The 14557-nt window shown below is 42.5% G+C and overlaps 1 long non-coding RNA gene across 1 annotated transcript in view; it reads right to left on the reverse strand.

Annotated features, from left to right (window-relative positions):
* Positions 1-109: 109 nt before the first annotated feature.
* The window catches only part of LOC122232502, a 52366-nt gene continuing 37918 nt past the window's right edge, over positions 110-14557 (reverse strand). Inside the window, exons 4-5 of the long non-coding RNA XR_006209822.1 lie at positions 1388-1508; positions 110-359 (exon numbers count right to left, since the gene is read on the reverse strand). This is a non-coding gene — a long non-coding RNA (uncharacterized LOC122232502). The remainder of the gene's footprint in view (positions 360-1387; positions 1509-14557) is intronic.

Genomic DNA, 14557 nt, shown 5'->3' on the forward strand with positions numbered 1-14557 from the left:
TACTTATTTTGAAAAAAAAAAAAATGAGGGCAGCTAGCCTTTGTACAAAAATAACTTTCTAAATTTGAACCTTAAGATAATTAATGCTTAAAAATAAAAAAAATAGACATAAACAAATTGCTTTTAATTGTCAGATATATAACATGGAGATGAATTATGGGTTTTTTTGTATTTAAATGGAATGCCATCACATTGTTACAGTCGCATCCCTGAAAATAAACATACAGCTGATCTTGAACTTTTAGTCTCAGGTAGTGTGATCTTGCTCTCAGGCCAGCAGAGGGAGCCAACTACAGCCATTCTGGACCATTCCAGATTTCCTTTTCATTTTGAGGACTTGAATAACCAAATTTACTCTTCTATAAAGAATAAAGGGAAAGACAATCGTATGAAAAGGACGGTTTATTTTCAAGCCCCTCACAGAACATGCTAGAAATTGAGTAAAATGTTAAGTCCTTTTTGGCTTCTTTCTCTGTGTTGAAATACGTAAGAAAGTTTACATAGTGCTTTTATATACGTTATCTTACTCTCTTTCTGTCAAGTAAATGTATTATCACCACTTAAGTATGTAAGAGGAAACCGGTGGCCTTGAGGGTTACAGGGACTTGTCAGCATAGAAGTGGCCTTCAGCTAAGGACCCGCGTCTTCCCCGAATCCTAGAAGTAGCTAAGTGCCCCCATAAGTACCACACCGGAACACCAGAGATACCTAGCCGTTCTCTCCTTAGCAGGAGCCACAGATCTCATGTTAAGGTGTTTTGGTGGTGGTACCCCATTTTCACAATCCCCATATTAGGTAGGTGGGATTAACTTGACATTTTAGAGGAAATGCCTACGACCCACAGCTGTAAGTCACTAGGTGCTCTGACCCTCGAGCCCACGCTTTAACCATGTGCTGCCTCCTTATCAAAAGCTCTGTAAAAGCCCTGGTTTCTCCACAATTGGCTTCTACCTTTTCTACTCGTTCAGTTACTTATTGAGGACACAACTTACGTTGCTCTATGTACTTTGGGGCATTCAAATGAGAAAATGATAGAATCTGCCTCAGGGAGCCTGCACGCGCAGAAGGTGGAGGCTCTTCGACCCGAGACTCACTACGTGGCCGCCTAAAGAGGACAAGGTACTAGGACCATTTGGGGAAGCAGGAGAAGCACCGAGGGAGGACGGGCTTCCATACACGGGGCTGTGGGTTTAAGTGTCCATTTGAAAGGTACTTAACAGCCTTCTGGAAAGAAGAAACTTTGAGCTAAGCCTTAAAGGGGAGGTAGAAGGATTTCCACAGACCAAATGAGCATTGAATGTACAGGAAACAGCACGAGCAGCGTAAGTAGGAACACTCAAGAAATGCAGGATGGTGGAAAAGACTTTGGAAAGGGTTGTTGACTCACTGATGCAGAGAACTCCTGATTGCTTTGCCGTGGACTCTGAGTTTTACAAGGGAAAAGGATCTCCGTGAAGATCTTTTGGTGAGGAGTGACTTCATCCAAGTGTATTTTAGGAAGATGAATCCTAAGGCAGAATTGAGAATGAGTCGGAGAGAAGAGACATTTTACGAGAGGAAGCCTCCCCAGAACGAGAAGTAGTCGCCTTAGGAAGGTGCCCTATTTTTCAAGTGTGTGTTTGAGTATTATGGAGAGCGACGGGTGGAACAGTAAGTTGTTGCATGGACTTGTCTGCACAGTGACAGATCGCTAGGTGTGGGGAGGTGAGGTCATAAGCAAACACTTGTACTTCAGGATGGACTTGGAACAGGGCTGGGGACCGGTTTCTAATCTTTGCCTTGGGTTAAAAGGAATGTGGATTGTAACACAGGTTGCTAAGACCAGACCAGCTGTCATCTCCTTGGGCAGGTAAGTGGGAAAAGGGCACTGCCCTTAGTAAAACACCAAATAACCAATTTCTTCCTTTGAAAGGTTGCATTTCCTTAAGTGGTCAAAAATAGCCTGCTTTCCACTAACAGTGGGATCCTCTTAATTGGTTCTATTCTTCAAGTTCTCTGCTGGAACCATTTTGCCTTTCTGTCTCGTACTTTGTAGGTTGTCATTAGCAGGCAAAGCCAACAAGGGTGTTGTAACAATTTTGAATACCCAAATGGCTTCTTGTAAGGCATGACTCAGTTTCCCAGAAGCCAATGTGTCCACATAACCTGTGTCTTTCTTCAGCAGTCAGGAAAGTCCTTTTTTTCTTCAGCCTAATGTATCCATTGATTTAATGGTCTAAATTCACTTTAGAATGCTCAGGATGAAATTGTTTTGTTGATGTGTTTATAAGTGTTCCCACTGACAGAGCCATTTCTATATTCTTAATAAATGGGAAGTCTCTGAATAGGCATGTTTTGTAAATTACCAGCAATCTGGGTACAATGTTTATATTGGACTATTAGAGTGGAAAGAAAATGTGACAGCTGTTTAAAAAAGGGGGGGGGGAACTATTTATATATTTATTTAGGCTCCTAAAGAAATAACTACATTTTGGGGAGAGGGTAGGAATGGAGGGAGAGTGTAAACTCAAGACTAAGCCGAAATACCTATTTATATAGTTGCAGAGTGTGTGTTTGTCATTCATATTTAGGTTTTGAATTTGTGAATTTTATAATTTAGAAAACAGTCCCTCTGTAAAATTCACATCCCATAGCCTTCTACTAGCCGATGTTAAATGTCTATGCATTAGATTTGCCTTCTAGCACATTTTTAAAAGTTTTTTTTGTAATGTTTATTTATTTTTGAGAGAGACAGAGGGTGAGCAGGGGAGGGACAGAGACAGATGGAGACACAGAATCCAAAACAGGCTCCAGGCTCCGAGCTGTCGGCACAGAGCCTGACGCAGGGCTCGAACTCACGGACCGTGAGATCATGACCTGAGCTGAAGTCGGACACTTAACCGACCGAGCCACCCAGGTGCCCCACAACTTGTAGTACATTTTCATTTGCAACTATACCCCTTCATAATTACTTAAAGAGTAAAATGGGAGACTTTTCTTTAAAATCTTTACTTTTTGAATCGTAAGCAGAAGTTAACAAAGCCATCAATTTGAAGGGAAACCTCCCGTAAAGAATGCCCACACCATTTTTCCTCATACAGTATAGAATTTTTTTAACCCGATTTTCTAAACCCCAAACTGTTTTTCTTTACCAAAATGGACATTCTTGATTTTTTCTGATTATAATACATATTTGTTTTATAAATCCAAACAAAACAATATAAAGTCCTTCATGATCACAACATTGAGAGAAAAAAATCATTGTTCAGGATTTGGTATACCTTTTCCTGAGCAAATATATGTTAACTAAGAATTTTTTAAAATGTGTTATAAGTGTGTCTGAGTGGCTCAGTTGGTTGAGCGTCTGCTCTTGGTTTTGGCTCAGGTCATGATCCTAGAGTCGTGGGATGGAGGCTGGTGTCGGGCTCTGTGCTGTGCGTGGAGCCTGCTTGGGATTCCTTCTCTCTCACCCTCTGCCCCTCTACCCTGCTCACACTTTCTCTGCCTCTCTCTGAAAAAAAAAAAAAAATTAATTAAAAACATAATAAAATGTTTTATAAGTGTGTTTCAGTAAAAGTGAGATTATACTATACCTGTCAGTGTTTGAAATCTAGTTATCGGGAGTTTTAAGGTTTTTGTTTTTTTTTTAAATAATCTCCACACCCAATGTGGGGCTCAGACTTTAAGATCAAGAGGTCCATACTCCACTGACTGAGCCAGCCAATCTCCCCTCTAATTCTTCTTTTTTTTTTTTTTTTTTTTAATGTATTTATTTATGGGGCGCCTGAATTGCTCAGGCAGTTAAGCATCTGACTCTTGGTTTGGCTCAGGTCATGATCTCATGGTTTGTGAGTTCAAGCCCTGCACAGGGCTTGGCACTGCTGGTGCAGAGCCGGCTCAGGATTCTCCCTCTCTCTTTCTCTCTCTGCCTCTCCCCCACTCTCTCAAAATAAATAATAAAACGTTTTTTAAAATGCATTTATTTTTTAAATATTTATTTTTGAGAGAGAGAGAGTACGCATGTGCACCATAAGCAGGGGAGGGGCAGAGAGAGAGAGAGAGAGAATCCCAAGCAGGCTCCGTGTTGGCACAGAGCCCAATGTGGGGCTCGACCTCACAAACTGTGAGATCATGACCTGAGCCCAAATCAAGATTTGGACACTTAACCAACTGAGCCACCCAGGGGACCCCCCTCTAGTTTATTCGTAATGGCTACAAGGTAGCATGCCACATTTATTCAATATTGTTTATGATATTTTGTTGTTAACAGTGCTGCAGTGAACATTTTGAAAGGTAAATCCTTCACTTGATCTTAGCCAAAAGGCCGAGAAGCGATGAAAGGTAAATCCTTAAATATTTGTGGAAGTATGTTTATAGGACGCATTCCTATATTATCAGATTGGATATCTTATGGGGTTTCTTGTAATTTTCATTTCTTCTATAAATTGTCTTCATATCCCTTGTTTGTTCTATTTGTTTACTTAATGATACATAGTAACATCATTAAAACATATATATCTTTAGGGCACCTGCGTGGCTCAGCTGGTTAAGTGTCCAACTCCTGGGTTTCGACTCAGGTCATGATCTCACAGTTCACAAGTTCGAGCCCCATATCAGACTTTGAGCTGGGCGTGCAAAGCCTGCTTAGGATTCTCTCTTTCCCTCTCTCTGCCCCTCCCCTGCTCACGCTTTCTATCTGTGTCTTTCAAAATAAATAAACATTAAAAGAAAGATAAAAAATATCTTTTGTTAGGCACGCTGCAAGGTTGTGTTTTTAATCCGTCATGTATATTTTTACTTGTTTATGGCACTTTTTGTAGAAGTTTCAAATTGTTATGAGTCACATCTTGAAATCTTTTCATTTGTGAATGAATAATTTTGGTGTGATCTATTTTCCAAAAGACTTTTTGTTTTGCAGATTTGCCATCCAATATCCAATAATGTGGTTATTGATTGAAACCGATACTGGAACATTATTTCTGCCCCAGTATTTCAATTGTGTGACCAGTAAGACTGTCGCCCCTTGTAATTCTGCCAAGTTTATTTTCACATAGATGAGTTTATTAATTATCTATATTTGGTTCATTCTATGCCCTAATAAGTCACTATCTTTTAGATTTTCTTTCTGAATAAACTGAAAAGACAATGTCTATCCTTTTATTGGATTATTTTTTCACATATGGATTAAATGGAAAAAAAAAAAAAAACAGAATGACTAGCAGAATGCCAAAAATATTTTACAACCTAACCTAAAGAAAGAACAGATCATTCAAAAAAAAAAAAAAAAAAAAAAGCTTAGGATCCTAATCCTTTTCTTAGATCTGTGGTAATGGGAAATTCTATATAATCACAAATTCTAGATATCAGAAATGCATTTTTCAACAATTAACTATGGCCGATCTGGCTCTATTTGGAATTTTTATAATACAAGGAATTACAGCAAATGACTCGACTTTCTATCATGCTAGACAGCTGAGATCGCTCGTCTGTAGGGCTGACATCATACCAGAGTGAGTGCTTACTGTTTTCAGTGGCAGAGACTAGTCCATTAGCCAGAAGCGAGAATGACAAATGAAACTGGATTGGGACAGGTTGTGGGATTAGACCCAGGGCAAATTTCTCACGGGCTCCTAACAAGTTTCTTTCTGTCCCTACCACGTGCCTTCAGTGCCTGTCCGGACCTGTGGTTCTGTAAACCAGGTACAGTTCTGCTTGTTGCATTGTTTCAGTTTCAATTTTTCCTATGTGGGGACGCCTGGGTGGCTCAGTTGGTTAAGCATCCAACTCTCGATTTCGGCTCAGGTCACGACCCCAGGGTTGTGGGATCGAGCCCTGCATTGGACTCTGTGCTGAGCATGAAGCCTGCTTGAGAGTCTCTCTCTTTCCCTCTGCCCCTCTCCCCTGCTTATGCCCTCTCTCTCTCTCTCTCTGTCTCTCTCTCTCTCTCTGTCTCTCAATTTTAAAAATTAAAGTTTTTGTATAGGAACATACGGAGAACTACTGTGACGCTACTGTATGAGAGAGGTGGAAACCTAATATAGGGTCATGACTTTGAGAATCAAAGAGGAGGACAGGGCACAGGCATGTGGGAGGAACAGAATGTGTTGCCTACATTCCTAACAAAGGAATGAGAAGTTCTCCCAAGTTCTCTCCAAAAGGTCTAAGGACTCACCACTAAGAACCCGGCATTAGAGCATCCAGAGGAGAGGCTTCTCAGGCCTGCGTAAGGCATTTGTTCTGGCTGTTTCCTCTGCCTGACTGTTTTCCTCCTGGAATCCAAATGGCTGAGTCCCTCAGTGCTTTTGTTTTTTTTTTTTTAAGTTTATTTATTTATTTTGAGAGAGGGAGGGAGAGAGCAGAGGAGGAGCAGAGAGAGACAGAATCCCAAGCAGGATCCACGCTGTCAATGCAGAGCCCCACTTGGGGCTCAAGCTCACGAACTGTGAGATCATGACCTGAGCTGAAATCAAAAGTCAGACGCTTAACCCACCGAGCACCCCAGGTGCGCCAGTCCCTCACCGCCTTCAAGTGGGTGCTGACATCTCACCTTCTCAGTGAGACTACCCTGACCGCCTGGTTGAAAACTCCACACACGCAGGCACGCCACCAAATCGCTCCCAACGTCCCTTGACCTACTCTCTCTTTTCCATAGCACTTTTCACTCTCTAACATATTACACGATTACTTGTGGTTTATCATCTGCCTTCCCCAGCTAGAATTTCAGTTCCACAAGGTAGGGATCTCTGTCCACAGATATGTTCCAAGCGCCTAGAGACGTGTTTGGCACATTAGTAAATGCTCAATAACGTTCTGTTGATTAAGTGACTAGATTTGGAAGTCGAAATATCCCACCTGCTTACGGTAATAGAGACGGGCTAACACCCCGGCGGAGAAGTGGCTTCACGCGCAGGTAAGATTCTGACCTCTAAGGTCCCTCCCAGCACAGAAGTTGCTCTGTTTCATCCTCATTTAACCTTCCTTCACCATGAACTGCATTTCATTTTTGGCAAACCAAAGCAATTTCCTAACCTCATTCTTTATTCCGAGTGAAATTATCATCATGTTTAATGTGCTTTGTGTGAATGATTCACTCCTGGGTATATTCAGGCTGTACAGGCAGACATAAACCTTACTGCACTCTTAAGAAGAAGTTGTAACCAAGTGTATTTTACAAAGGATACATAAGTAACTGCAGGCACAGAACATAAATGATCTACTGAATATTCATCAGTTGTGAGGGGAATGAATTATGTTGATTTCCTAGTTGGTTTCTCATGAAGCAGTGTTGAATTGTGTCAAATACCTCTTCTGTATTGACATGGTCAGTAGTTTTTCTCATTTATTCTCTTGATACAGTGTATTCCATTAATTGAATTTTCATTCGCTAAACGGACTTTGCATTCTTGGGATAAATCCCATTTGATCATAATGTATAATCCTTTTTCTATATTGGTGGATTAAATTTGCAAGTATTTTGTGGAAGATTTTACATCTGTATCCATAAAGGTATTGGTGGGTAGTTTTGTTGTTGTTGTTGTATTGATTTTTTTTTTTTTTTTTTTTAGTTTATTTAAGTAAACTCTACACCAAATGTGGGGCTCAAATTCACAACTCTAAGATCAAGAGTCCTGTGCTCCCCCGACTGAGCCAGCCAGGCACCTCTGTTGTATTGTTTTTTGTTTTTTGTTTTAATTTCTTTTCATTTATTCATTTTTGAGAAACAGAGCACAAGTGGGGAGGGGCAGAGAGAGAAGGAGACAGAATCCGAAGCAGGCTCCAGGTTCTGAGCTGTCAGCACGGAGCCCGTTGCAGGGCTCGAACTCACACACTGTGAGATCATGACCTGAGCTGAAATGGGACGCACAACTGACTGAGCCACCCAGGCGCCCCTGTGGTATTGATTTTTAAAGTACAATGAAGATTAATGAGCCTGTGGGTAGTAATCCAACTGTGTGAGAACTTACATCCTTGAACAATTAAAACAACAACAGCTTTCTTATCCTTTCATTTTTCTGAGTTTTTAGCTGATTATTAACCCTAAAGGCAAGGATATGTTCTCCTAGTATATGGTGATCACATACACATACACAGGGCACCTAGTAAGTTTATTTCTAAATTTCACATACTTATTATCTTAGTAGATTATTTAAATTCTTTAACTCTCACTAATTTTACCTCAAACATCTGCTTTGTAGGCATTTTACTCTTTTCACATTTTTAAAAAATTTTTAATGTTTATTATTTTAAGAAAGAGAGACAGACAGAGTGTGAGTTGTGGAGGGTCAGAGAGAGAGGGAGACACAGAATCCAGAGCAGGCTCCAGGCTCTGGGCTGTCAGCACAGAGCCCGACGCAGGGCTCGAACCCATGAACCGTGAGATCATGACCTGAGCCGAAGTCAGACGCTTAATCGACTGAGACACCCAGACGCCCCTTTTTGTATTTTTTTTTTACGTTTATTATTTTAGAGAGACAGAGTATGAGCAGAGGAGGGGCAGAGAGAGAGGGAGGCACAGAATGTGAAGCAGGCTCCAGGTTCTGAGCTGTCAGCACAGAGCCCGATGCGGGGCTCAGACTCACAAACTGTGAGATCATGACCTGAGCCGAAGTCGGACCCTTAACTGACTGAGCCACCCAGGTGCCCCTTGTATTTATTTTTAAAGATTTTATTTTATTTATTTCTAAGGTTTTTATTTATTTTTGAGAGAGACAGAGACAACGTGAATGGGGGAGGGGCAGAGAGAGTGGTAGAGAATCCCAAGCAGATCCTGCACTGACAGCAGAGAGCCCCATGTGGGACTTGAACTCACCAAACCATGAAATCATGTCCTGAGCTAAAACCAAGAGTCAGATGCTTAACCAACTGAGCCACCCAGGCCCCAAGATTTTATTTTTAAGTAAACTCTACACCCAACATGGAGCTCGAACTCACAACCCTGAGATCAAGAGTCACATGCTCTTCCAAATGAGCCAACCAGGCGCCTCAGGGCATTTTACTTCTAATAATGTATTTTCTTGACATGAATCATTGATATTTGGCTAATCATTTAATAATGTTTGATGATCTGTTAAAGACTGTGTATGTGTGAGTTGTCTGTTGCTGTGTGACAGATGATCCCAAGATTTACTGTCTTGAAACATCAATGATTCATTATATCTTGCGATTCTGTAGGTTGGCTGGGCAGTTCTGTTCATCCGACTTAGATTCACTCGTGAGGCTACATTCATTTGGTGGCTTGACTGGGGACAGAGGGGCCAAGATACTGCCCTCCCATGTCTGGGGCCTTGGTACTAGTTGCCAACTGGGCCCCTCTCTCCAGGTGATCTTACATCATTGAATAGTCTACGCTGAACTTACTTAGAAGTAGCGAAAACATTTGGGGAAGGCAAGAGCAGACACCACAAGGCCTCTTGAGGCCTAGACTGTGACATTCACACAATGTTACTTCTTCCGCATTCCATTGCAAGTCGGCAAGACCAGCTCAGACAGATCCTACCTCTTGAAGACACGAGCTGCAAAAGATTGGGGCTATTTTTCCAAAATCTACTACCATGCATATTTCAAGCAAAGTATTGTAAGTCTCTTCAGTTCTTTAACTGAGAATTCTCATGCATTGTGTAATCATTGAGTGCAATCTGTAGTCTTGGCAAATATCGATAACTTTTTTTTGGGCTTCAGCCCCAGTGTGGAGCCCAATGCAAGGCTGAACTCACGACCCTGAGATCAAAACCTGAGCTGAGATCAAGAGTCAAAGGCTTGGGGTGCCTGGGTGGCTCAGTCGGTTAAGCCTCTGACTCTTGATGAAGCCCCACGTTGGGTTCTATGCTGGCAGCATGGAGCTTGCTTAGGATCCTCTATCTTCCTCTCTCTGTCCCTCCCCTGCTTGTGCTTTCTCTCTCAAAATAAATAAATAAACATTAAAAAAAAAATAGAGTCCGAGGCTTAACCAACTGAGCCATTCAAGTGTCCCAAATGAGTGTAACTTAAAAATAATTTTTTTAAATGTTTATATATTTTTGAGAGAGACAGACAGAGCATGAGCCGGGAAGGGGCAGAGACAGAGGGAGACAGAATCTGAAGCAGGCTCCAGGCTCCAAGCTGTCAGCTCAGAGCCCGACGCTGGGCTCGAAATCATGAACTGCGAGATCATGACCCGAGATGAAGTCAGACGCTTAACCGACTGAGCCACCCAGCCGTCCCAAACGAATGTAACTTTTAAACTTGTTTTGAAACTCATCTATTTTGAAAATATCTGAGATTAAAAGTAGGTACTTTCCAGAACAGGAAAAAAATTAGCGGGATAAGGTAGTGTTTAAAATCAGAAATCACTGAGGGGCGCCTGGGTGGCGCAGTCGGTTGGGCGTCCGACTTCAGCCAGGTCACGATCTCGCACTCCGTGAGTTCGAGCCCCGCGTCAGGCTCTGGGCTGATGGCTCAGAGCCTGGAGCCTGTTTCCGATTCTGTGTCTCCCTCTCTCTCTGCCCCTCCCCCGTTCATGCTCTGTCTCTCTCTGTCCCAAAAATAAATAAATGTTGAAAAAAAAAAAATTAAAAAAAAAATAAATAAATAAAATCAGAAATCACTGATATAACAACGTCAAATAGTAACATTACTGAATCGGCCCAATTTTAGTGCACTGCAGTTTAAAAAAAATTTTTTTTTAAACATTTATTCATTTTTGAGGGTGAGAAAGACAGAGCATGAGCAGGGGAGGGGCAGAAAGAGAGGGAAACATAGAATTTGAAGCAGGATCCAGGCTCTGAGCTGTCAGCACAGGGCCCTACACGGGGCTCAAACTTACGGAGTGTGAGGTCATGACTTACGGAGCGCGAGATCGTGATCTGAGCTGAAGTCTGACGCTTAACCAGCTGAACCACCCAGGCGCCCCTAGTGCACTACAGTTTTAAAGCACTCTACTCTTACCCATTTGGTCTGCAGGAACAGATCTCACTTCCAAGGAATTGTTTGTTTTATGATTGGCCCAAAGTACCCCATTCGACCAATAGGCATCAGTTCGATAAAATTCAAAGTTCAAGGGCGCTTGGTGGCTCAATCGGTTGAGTGTTTGACTTCAGGTCAAGTCACGATCTCATGGGTCATGAGTTCAAGCCCCACATCGGGCTCACTGCTGTCAGTGCAGAGCCTGCTTCAGACCCTCAGTCCCCCTCTGTCTCTGCCCCTCCCACCCTCCCTCCCTCTCCCCCACTCTCAAACATGAATAAACATTTAAAAAATAATTCAAAGGGTGTCTGAGTGGCACAATTGGTTAAGCGTCTGACTACGGCTCAGGTCATGATCTCACAGTCTGTGGGTTCGAGCCCCGCATGGGGCTTTGTGCTGACAACTCAGAGCCTGGAGCCTGCTTCGGATTCCTGTGTCTTCCCCTCTCTCTCTCTCTCTCTCTCTCTCTCTGCATCCCTCCATTTGTGCTGTCTCTCTTTCTCTCTCAAAAATAAAATAAATATTAAAAAAAAATTAAATTAAAAAAATTCAAAGTTGACACAAATTGAATCCTATCCGTACGAATAAGATAGGAGATGGTGTGAATATTTGTGCAGCACCTACCAGGTGCAACACACTTCCCTGAGACCCCATTGTGCAAGAGGGAGAAGACTTCTAGTCCCTGGAGGAAGGAGAAGGCATATAATTAACCTTTAGATGAGGCAGGACACGGTAAACGTCCTATGGTCACTGCAGAGTACCACTGAAAATTCAGAATAGGCTGAGAACACTACCACTTATTTGGGATGCACTTGATGTAGGCGAAATAGAGATAGGAAGCCCCTTAAGAGTAACCTCAGAAAAAGATCAGATTTCTTGATGTCATTGGACAGTGGGAGATATGCTTGTTGACATGAACACCTTTTTTAAAAAATAATTTTTTAAGTTTATTTATTATTGAGAGAGAGAGAGAGAGAGAGAGAGAGAGAGAGAGAGAGAGAGAGAAAGCACAAGCTCATCAGGGGCAGAGAGAGAGAGAGTGGGAGACACAGAATCCGAAGCAGGCTCCAGACTCTGAGCTGTTAGCACAGAGCCTGACACCGGGGCTTGACCTCACGAATCGCGAGATCATGACCTGAGCCGAAGTCAGATGCTTAATTGACTGAGCCACCCGGGCGCCCCAAAACAGACACCTTTAACAGTTAGAATTGGTCCTCGGGTACTGGGTGTTGGACTGTGTTCCTGAATATCCTGAGAGGGGAACACACAGTTGGTACCAGAATCAGAGTCAGCTTAGCTTATATTTGAAGATGTTACCACTGACACTACCCACTGTACTGGGTTGAATAGTGTCCTCCCAAACCCCCGCTCTTGTGAGGTTCTCATCCAGAACCTCAGAAGGTGACGTTATTTGGAAATAGAGTTGTTGCAGCTATATTTAGTTGCGATTGAATCACACTGGAGCAGAGTAGGGCTTGAATCCAATATGACCGACGTCCTTACAGGAGGGGAATTTGGACACAAAGACAGAGACACACAGAGAGGAGGCCACGTAAAGATGGCGGGATAGATCGGCATGATGTCTACAAACCAAGGAATGCCAGCAGATACCAGAAGCAAGAGAGAAGCATGGAACACATTATCCCTCCGAGTCTACATAAGGAATTCACCTTGCCAGCTTCCTGCTTCTAGTCTATCAGAGAATAAGTGTCTGTTGTTTAAGCTACCCAGTGTTTTGTACTTTATTACAGCAGCCCCAGGAAACTAACACGGTTAGTCGATTGGTATGCTTACGGACCTCCATTATCAGGGACCCACTGCCCTTCTTTGTTGGTGCTCTGTCAGTCACGAGTGGTTTTCCATTCGGGGGTCAACTTAGTAATTGCAGCTCCAGCCATCATGTGTGTATTCAGGTCAGGATGAAGTAGAAAGGAAAGGTAAGAGTTTGCTGTCTCCCTTTAAGAAGACTTCCAGATGTTTCCACAGGCTACTTCAGCTTGGCTAGAGCTTAGTCTCATGGCCACACCTCACAACACAGGTAGCTTGGAAATCTAAGTCTTCATTGTGGATGACCATATGCCAGGAAAAATCAGGTACAGAAACAGGGGAGAATGGCTTTTTGGCGGGAGGTGGGGAGGGACATCTAATAGTCTCTGTGATAGTCTTTGAAAATCAAACCAGGGGCGCCTGGGTGGCTCAGTCGGTTAAGCGGTGGACTTCGGCTCAGGTCATGATCTCGCCCATGAGTTCAAGCCCCGCGTCGGGCTCTGTGCTGACAGCTCAGAGCCTGGAGCCTGTTTCAGATTCTGTGTCTCCCTCTCTCTCTGCCCCTCCCCTGTTCATGCTCTGTCTCTCTCTGTCTCAAAAATAAATAAACGTTAAAAAAAATTAAAAAAAAAGAAAAAAAAGAAAATCAAACCAATGTATGATGAATGGATAAAGAAGATGTGTGTGTGTGTATATATATGTACACACACACAATGGAATACTATCAGCGATGAAAAAGAATGATCTTGCCATTTGCAACAACATGGATGGAACTGGAGGGAATTATGCTAAGTGAAATAAGTCAGTCAGAGAAAGACAGATACCATATGTTTTCCCTCATATGGGGAATTTGAGAAACTTAACAGAAGGCCATAGGGGAAGGGAAGGAAAAATAAGTTACAAACAGAGAGGGTAGTAAACCATAAGAGACTCTTAAATACAGAGAACAAACTGAGGGCTGATGGGGGGGAGGGCGGGGAAAACGGGTGATGGACATTGAGGAGGGCACCTGTTGGGATGTGCACTGGGTGCTATATGTAAGTGACGAGGGACAGGAGATATATTTCAGAAGCCAAGACTCTACTGTATATAATGTATATTAGCCAACTTGACAATAAATCATTAATAAATAAATAAATAAATAAAGGTGAAAAAAAAAAGAAAGAAAAAGAAAATCAAATCAGTGTAGTGAATATAGAGAATGCAATACCCACTTTACCCTGATTATGGTATGTTCAGAATGGGCAGACCTGGGCCAGTTTGGGCCAATCAGAGGCTAAGAGAGGCATGCTGGAGGGTGGTGTGTGTGTGTGTGTGTGTGTGTGTGTTTAGAAGGCCACCTGAGAACATGAATGAGGAAACGTATAATATCCATCGCTCTGGCAACATCTTACGACCAGTCTTAGGATGAAACAGACTGCAGGTAACAGTGAAAGAGAAGAAAGTGTTTTGGGTGCTTGAGAAAATTGTTGAGTCACTGCATCAACCCACCCTTGAAGCCCAACCCCGCTCCAAACTTCTTGTTTTGTGACCAAAAGATTTCCGATTCTTTAAGCTAGGCTCATTTGGAGGAGGTGCTGAAATCATGCTTACTGATGTAGACGCTATTCAAATGTAGGAGAATTTTTGAACAGAGTATGAACCTTAACATAGGAGCAGCATCAGCAGATTGAAGGGCTCTTCTTTTCACTTTAGAAATTTCATTTGGGACTCAAATAGCTGTATCTGACAGGAACAGATGCATTGTTATTTCCAGGTAGCCTCTGATGGCCTGGTCTGTGATGGAGGAATACTGGTTTTGCATCTAGGAAAGATTCAAGGGGGCGGGGGGAGGGTGGGCAGAGGGAGACAGACGTTCTCACACATTGTT

This window comes from Panthera tigris, chromosome D3 (assembly GCF_018350195.1).
Source record: "Panthera tigris isolate Pti1 chromosome D3, P.tigris_Pti1_mat1.1, whole genome shotgun sequence".
NCBI lineage: Eukaryota > Metazoa > Chordata > Mammalia > Carnivora > Felidae > Panthera > Panthera tigris.